Genomic DNA, 8,236 nt, shown 5'->3' with positions numbered 1-8,236 from the left:
TGAAATTTTGGTGGAAACCTCCCCAACTCCACAACTCTTGCATTCTGGATGTACCTAAAGTCAGCACTACATGGATAATGCCAACGTCTGTTGCCAGCTGGAACAGTAGCCAGGCGTCCTTATCTCTTGCCTGTAAGGATTAAATAACTGGGTCCCCAAGCACTGTGAGCCCAATCCTGAGGAAGAAATTCTCTAGGCTGCTGTCATTCTGAAACATGGTGCTCTGAGGCTCTCCTCTCAAACCAAAGTCTTTTAGCTTTTCAACCTCGAGGCTGAAAAGTCTGGAGTCCTGCTGGTTCTTGTGTGATATCCTTGGGTCATCTTTTCTGTTGTTTTCCTCTGAAATACTTGTTTTTTTTCTTGCTAGTCTTTTCAGCGACCAGTTTCTCCTTTGCTCCATCTTTGTAGTCCACAACTTCATTGGAACTTCCTTTCTGGGCAAACTCACAATATTTTAGATAATTCTGCTGGGCTCTTTGCTCTTGGTTCTCAACATAAATCTGGATAAAAGCCCCAACAGTGTCATGCCACTGCCTCAACTTTAGACTGCTTTGAAATTTCTTCTACACGATGCATAGCCCATTACTCTTGGCCTTGATCTCAGGCAAAGTCTCTGGACGTGAGAAAAATGCAAAGTTTCTGCCAGGCCACAGCACATATCATCTAGAGTACAGCACTAATGTAGCTCTTTTCAGCAAGAAGCCTCCTGATTCTGGACTTTACTAGTAGAGTTTCTATCAGCATTTTGGCCCTCTGAGCTCTGGCCAGAGTCTCCCATCAGCCTCCGGCAATTCAGCCCTCCCTCTCCAGCCTGCATTTTTTCTAACTCTTTCTCTTCTCACAAGCCAGCCCCAAAGGCTCCTACACCGCATGGTCAGGTATAGTCACAACAACTTCTCTGGTACTGAATTCTTCCTTAGTTTCTTTCCTCTCATTGCTAAGATAAAATTAAAGGTGGAAAAGTTTTAGCTCACAGTTTGTAGAGATTTCAGCCCATATTTGAGTGTCTCCAAGACAGGTTGATATGGCAGAAAAAAATTGTGAAGGAGAAACAGTTCATGGCAGGCAGAAGGTATCAAAGCAAGCAAGAGAATAGATAAGCTTTTTTCTGCCCTTTGTTCTGTATCTAGGCTACTGGAACTAGAGCACAGCCTAACCAATCAGTGGATGATTTAGTAACCACACACTCTTAATCCTAGCACCATTAACCCCAGCATTTCAGCATGAATCCATCACACACGCTAGATTCAGCTGTCTCTGAAAAAGCCCCACCTATGATTGCATCAGGCTTTGGGTGGATATCTAGACACAAGCCATAACACTGACCTCTCCCCTTTCTTCCTGAAGCATGATCATAAAGGAATTATCTGATTTACCTTGGCTAAAAGTATGTCATAGGTGAGGTTCAGAGAGGCTTTGTTTCATATCTGGAGACCAAGAAGAATCGGAACAACTGAGCCTTGTTCATTTCCCTCCAGTTATTACTGGTCAGTCAAACCATCATTTTGTCCAGTTATATTTCTTTACAACTATCTACTTCTTCTCTGAAATTTAGCATAAAGATATAGTTTTCCTTGAGGCACCAGGTGTTCATTTCTAAAGTATTCATGTTTTGTAAAACTTTGGTTAAATATATTTTTGTGCTTGCTTCTTGTTAATCTTTTTTGCTGTAGGAGTGTTATGACCCTTGTCATGGGTAATGAAAAGATGTTCCTTTCTCCTATATAGAAGTAATCTTGGGTTTCCTCCAGGAATGTTGTATTACTTTTGGTTCATCGCTTCTTCAAGTATATGCAGTTCTCAGGACTTCCTCTTGACCTTTTCTACCATAATAGCCTTCCCTCCACATGACAGGGCATTTTGCCAGTTGCTGAGTATGTCTGTTCCAATTATGCATTGCAAAACTACTAATATATCTACAAGATGAGTTCTAGAATCTACTAGTTACACTGTGAGATGGATTGGCACTCAAATCTGATTGATTATTTGGCTTACATAAGATCCTACTCTGGTTTGTTAACTACAGTGACCTTCTGGTTCTCTGGGAATTAGTATCAGTTACCAGCCAAAGCCCAATAGTCTCTCAATATTGTGAGTATTTCTTTTTCCTCAATATGCAGTTACCTTGGCAAATGGTTATGGATTCTTTTGGAGAAGGCTGGGAGAAAGAATAACAGTATACAATTATACAACAGTATACAGGCAATATAGCAAAATATTTTTTTAAAGGGATCCGGAGTCCTTTTTATTCCAAGAATTCTGAATCTATAAATAGGTTCAAGTCTAGGAATTGACTGACTACTTTTTTCATTAAAATCAAATTTCTCTTTTCTGGCCCTAGAACTCTTCTGCTTGTAGAGATTAGGTAATGACTTAGTATTAGGTAGTAAGTTTAGTACATATTTATTTCTTTCCTAGGGATACCATGATCAACCATAGGTCTCTGAAGTCAGTACTGATTATTGCTTTGATTCTGCTGTGCAGTACATTAACTACACCCACTATATCGGTCCTGTGACCCACAGTCCATTACACTCATTGCATTTAAGGATCCTAATTCCATGTTAGTAGGTCTCAGTATGCTTTTTGACTATAAGAATTTGCTAATAGTTAGGCTATGGGAGTGACAGGAAGAGGAAAATCAAAGATATCGCCTAGTTGGCCTGAGAAACTAGGTACATGGTGGTGGTATTAGCTCACATGGACAATAACAGAGTAACAGGTTTTGGGGCTTTGGAGCAGGAGAAATCATGAGTTAAGCATGGTATGCTTTTCAGCTATCAATGTATAGATGTAAAACAGATAGATTAATTCTGCCACTCATTCATCTACTCCAAACAGGTTTCTGTTATTATATAGTCCACATCTAAATGTCGCCAAATTATTTTCAAAATATCCTCGGGAGCAGTTAGTTTTGGCTAGATGGCCCAATATAATACCAATTTGTTAAGCATGGTGTTTCTTAAATCTCTTTAATACAGGACAGTTCTTCAGCCTTTTCCTTTCACGGCCATGGACAGTTTTGAAGAGTGCTGGCCATTTGTTTCGTAGAACGTCACTCAGTCTGGCTACGTGTGATGGTTAATTTCAGACTAAGCCTTTTTGGCATACAAGAACTACATAAATTATGTTGTGTCCTCTTCAGTGCATCAACCAAGGGGGACATAGTATCAATTTGTCCTACTCTGGGCCTTACTTACTTTGATAATTTGATTCTGTATTGCCCTCCTGCTCTGTCCACTATAAGCTTATCATTTCCTTCTTGGTAATTAATTAGTAGTCCTTGGGGAGATGTTTTGAGATTGATGTTTTAAGATTATAAATATCCTAGTTCTTATCCAATTTGCGCTCATTGATTTTAAACATCTATTGATGCTTCTTGCCTCAATCAATGATTATTTTGATATTCTGCAAAGTGAATTTTTACACTGAATAATTTCTCCTACACTTATAATTTGCCATTTTACTGCAAGGAAGAACTACCACAGACTATTAAAATACTGTAGTACATGTCTCTCACTAGACTCTGAAGTCCCTGAGACCAGACACTGTATAAGATTTAATTCCAGCATGAACGCTATGTGCAAAGTTGATGTTCAATAAATACGAATTGAAATGAAATGTACTAAATTCACCTTTCAGATTGGGAAGGTAATAAAAATTCTTGTCTTCAATGGTTTCTGGGGGTCCAAAATGAGATCATGTACATTACGAAGCTCTGTAAGTCATAATATGCATTGCAGATGTGAGCTGGGATCATTGTGAGGGACTGAAGCTACGCCTATCTTAAGGAAAAGTGCCGTAGAACTCTGGCTCTCTGATTCAGGCGGATGAGGGAGAGCAGAGGAAATGACCCTGAGTGTCAGTGCCTCAGAGACAGTAGCAGGCTCTCCCGGGAATTTTACCCTCTCTTCTTTGACTTTAAGGAAGGGCTGGATGGAGCTCATGCTTTGTTGATACCCCTCCCTCCTCTCCTCTCTGCAATAGTACTCTGCCTTTCTCTCTAACATTCTCTCTTCTAAGAAAGCAGAAACTTTCCTGCAGCTGTCAGGCTTCTTTCCTTGAAGAATATCTCTAATCGCCCCGCCTGATTGGGTCTCGTTAGCGGACTGGAGGCACTGATTGTACTCAATCATAATCCTCCTGCCCAGCTGGGAAAATGCCCCATTTATTCCCCCATTTTACCTACTCTTCCTTCTACAACCATTTTAGAGTTTCTCTGGGATTTAAAAAGAACCCAATCTCGGAGGCCAAAGTGTTCTGCTGTGGGACTCTCTATGACTTTACTTTGCACAAAACTTTCCAGCTTCTAGGCCAGAGAATTTCTGAACATGCCTTGTAGGATCTCTGAGAAATTCACATCCTTCTCCCTGACCCTCACTTTTCAATAAAAATAACAAGGATGATGAGAACAAGCACTAGTTACCCTCACAGCTGACAAAATATCCTTGCATCAATGAACTCATTTGTGGATTCCAACAATCCTGCATCATGTGTTTTTGCCATGAGCATTCCTATTTGGTGGATGAGAAAACCAACGCTCAGGGAATAAAGGATTTGTCTAGAACATACACCTTTTAGGAGGTCCAGCCTAGGCAATCGGCTCCAAGGTCTGGCTCTATTCTAATATTCCAAGCCCCACTGTTAGTCCAGGTGGAGGGTCTCCCCCATGGCAGAAGGTGGTTTTGATTTGGAGAAGGCTAGCATGTCTCCCTGGCACATCAGTGGAGATCATTGTGCCTATGGGTGGTCTAGGCAACCTCTTAGGATCCTGAAGGATCCCTACCTCCCATTCCATATCACTTTTCCCCTGATCTACCGTAATAGGGAGGCACATGTTTATCTTACTCCTCAAAATGAAGGGACCTAAAGATGGGCTAGGTTAGCCCTGATGAAGAGAGAGAATGAAGAGAAAAAAGTGTAGATCATAAAGGGAGATTTCTCTATGAAGGTCAGAGCCATGTAGGACCCCCAGGAACTAAGGGATCATGCCCTGAATCCAGCATCTTATAGAGGGTGAAACATAATGTGATCATCTGGTATCAGAACTGACATCTCAAGATCTGCTTCCCCTTGCAGAATTTTCCAGCATGCTGGCTACATTACTACGGGCAAATCTCAGATAGTATTTACTTCAAGTAAATGTAGTGTGAGGATTGAGGGAGTGCAAGCCAAAGACCGTCCTAATGCCCAAAGATAGGATATAAATGCGAGGCATGCAATTGACTTGAGATTCATTGTGTAAACCAGGGACATATCAGAGTTCTAAGAGATTTTCTGAAAATGCAACAAACTGCAAAAGCCTCAGTAACATTGAAAAGAAAAATTATGAGCACCTTGGTATAGCTCAGCTACTCATCATTTACTCTAGACATTTCTGCCCAGATGGCAAACTGCAGTCTTCTGAGCCAACTTCTTTACTGGTTTTCATGCTTGCATTGTGCTGTATTAACTGGCTCACTCCTTCCTATTTTATTTCAGAGGGCTAATGGTTTGGGTGCAATAGTCAAAAATTCTCTGTTGTTCACTGTGCTATTTGAAAATAATGTCAAAGCAAACATGTCTCCCCTCCCTCATCTGTAAACTCTTGATACCCATGAGACTCTAACATGCAAAGTAAGAATTGTTTCTGTGTCTCACCAACTATGCATTTTAGGTATGCTGCTGATATACCATCTCAGTTATTTCCAAGAAAATTAGGAGTGACAACATATCTCATATTGTTGTGGTGAAAAGTTATTGAATTACAGTGGTCCCTTTTTATCTGCAGAGGATACATTTCGAGATTCCCAGTGAATGCTTGAAACCATAAATAATACTGAACACTATTATGATGTAGATATCATGTTTTCCCCATCCATACATTTAATGACTTTTCCATCTTAGCTAACCACTTAATCATGCACTGTGGCTACTACTTTTGTAGTCTGAGGTGTGACAGCAGAACTAGGACAGATTCCTTTTTCCTCTTTCAAAATTTCATTGACAGAAGATTCATTCTTACTACAGAGCTTAGTAACTTTAGTATATGAGTTATTTCCTTGTTAAGAACTTTGACTTTTTCACTTAAAGGAAGCACTTTATGGCTTCTCTATAGCATACCTGAATTTCCTATATCACACAATACTAGGATAATTATTAAGCAAAATAAATGTTGGTTGAACCTAAGCACTGTGACACACTAATAGTGGATTTGGTAGCTACTAAATGATCATTGAGTGGGTGCTGTGTACAGTGTGGATAGGTAGACAAAGGGAGAATTCATATCCTGCTAGAAAGAAGCATGACAGGTCTAGATTTTGCATGATAGTCAGAATTGTGCTCATTTGAAAAGTTATGAATGATTTCTGAAATTTTCAGTCTAATATTTTTGGACCATAGTTGACCACCTGGAAATAACTAAAGTAACTAAAGTCATTAAAATTGAAACCATGAGTAGGGGACTACTGTACTGGGTACAAAAATTTAAAAAGTGGTATACAGATTTAAGAAACTATTTGTACTTCTGTGTACTTCTCCACATTCTATGTTTTACAATTACCTTACCATTCTTGACTTAATTGCAATTAACTAGAGCATACAGAGGTCTATCTTATTAATATCAATAGTCTCAATATGTTCTGTATTTACTGAAAACAGATAATAAATATTAGATTGATGGATAAATAAATGAATAAAATGATGCTTCAAAGTTAAGAGAGAAGATAGCAGTGATAAAAAGGAGCTACAGAGTTCAGTAACAACATTTAAAATTACATTGGCTCATTAGCCCTCACAGGTATCACTATTCCTATTTAACATATGAGGAATTTTCAGTTCAGAAAAGTTCACAGCCAGTAACTAGGAGGGCTGAGATTGAAGCCAGATCCATTTTCAATATACAAGCTTTCTCCATGGTACCATCATCATGTCAACAGTATGAGACATTCAATCTTAAAATTTCTGCTCTTCCTAGGGGAGGAAAGATGGCAGATAGATAACAGCAGCTACAGAGGCTCTCTGAGATAGCCAACTTAGATTCCAAAAATAATACAGCATGAGGAGTTCCAAACAGAGGGAGATATACCCTCTTGATCCAGGAATGAATTAGCTGAGAGAAACCAATTAAAAATACAGTCCTGGTGCTACAATTGGAACAGCTAAAGTCTCAGTGCCACTGCTTGAACTTGTGGATTGAAGTCGCTGCCACACCTGAATTGGTGCAGCCAGGAGAGCCCACTAGTTTCAACTCACTGGAGACGTGAATACTCTGAGAGTGGGAATTGGCTAACAGAATTGAGAGCAGAGCTAGCGGGGAACCCTGCATCGACCTGCGGTGAGTGAGAGGAATAAAAACCCTTCCATAGACAAACAGGCTCCAACAGAGGACATTCTGGGACTGAGCAGATTGGCCAGAACATGGCACTACAGTGATTTCAGTCACATATTCCCCTCTCAAGCAGGATTGGTGGGGAGCACTTGACCTGGGTGATGCCATGGACTGAAACCCAATAGGCTAGCCCAAACCAGGTCCCTGCACCTGGCAGTGCACCCTAAGGCAGTGAAGCCTTCAGTAGGTTGACCTGAAGGGGCAGGCCCAACATAGGCTGCCCGGGTCTGTACCTCCTAGTACACTGCAGTGGGTGGGACCACCTAGTCAGTGCTCTTAAGGCAAACTGAAACTCACAAAGAAAGAAACTGGGCTTTCTATATATGCTTGTATGGAAGGAACAAAAAATATGAGAAGAGGAGGCAACAAGAAAGAGTCCTCAGTCCCCAATACTGAGAACACTGATCCAGGAAAGTTAAATGCAAAGGAGAATGAGGCATGGCACAAATAGACATAAAGCGATATCTTTGGGACCTCATAGACAAGTTCAAAAGTGAAGTATTTAACCAAGTAAAGTAAGATATAAATAGAATAATTAAGGAAATGCTAAACACTTCCCAAGAAAAAACAGATGGTAGAATGGAAGAACCAAAAAAAGGGGAGAATTGTTTGATGGAGAAAATAGAGACAACACAGAATACATGAAGCAGGTTCCAAGAGATTACCAGGAAACTAAAAACTTTATTGAAAGCTGGTATAATAGCTTGAAAGATACTAAGGATAGATTATCTGAACTGGAGGACAGGTTTGTAATGTGGGAGCATGAAAGGAAAAACTTCTTAAAAATAACAAGGAAACAAGCAGTAACAATACAAAGGCTAGAAGATGACAAGAGGATCTATAATTTAAGAATAAAATATGTGGAGG

This window comes from Cavia porcellus, unplaced genomic scaffold (assembly GCF_034190915.1).
Source record: "Cavia porcellus strain 051 isolate PalLab524CR breed Dunkin Hartley unplaced genomic scaffold, mCavPor4.1 scaffold_9, whole genome shotgun sequence".
In the NCBI taxonomy this organism is placed as follows: Eukaryota; Metazoa; Chordata; class Mammalia; order Rodentia; family Caviidae; genus Cavia; species Cavia porcellus.
The sequence above is the reverse complement of the archived record's forward strand: the minus strand, read 5'-3'. Positions refer to the sequence as shown.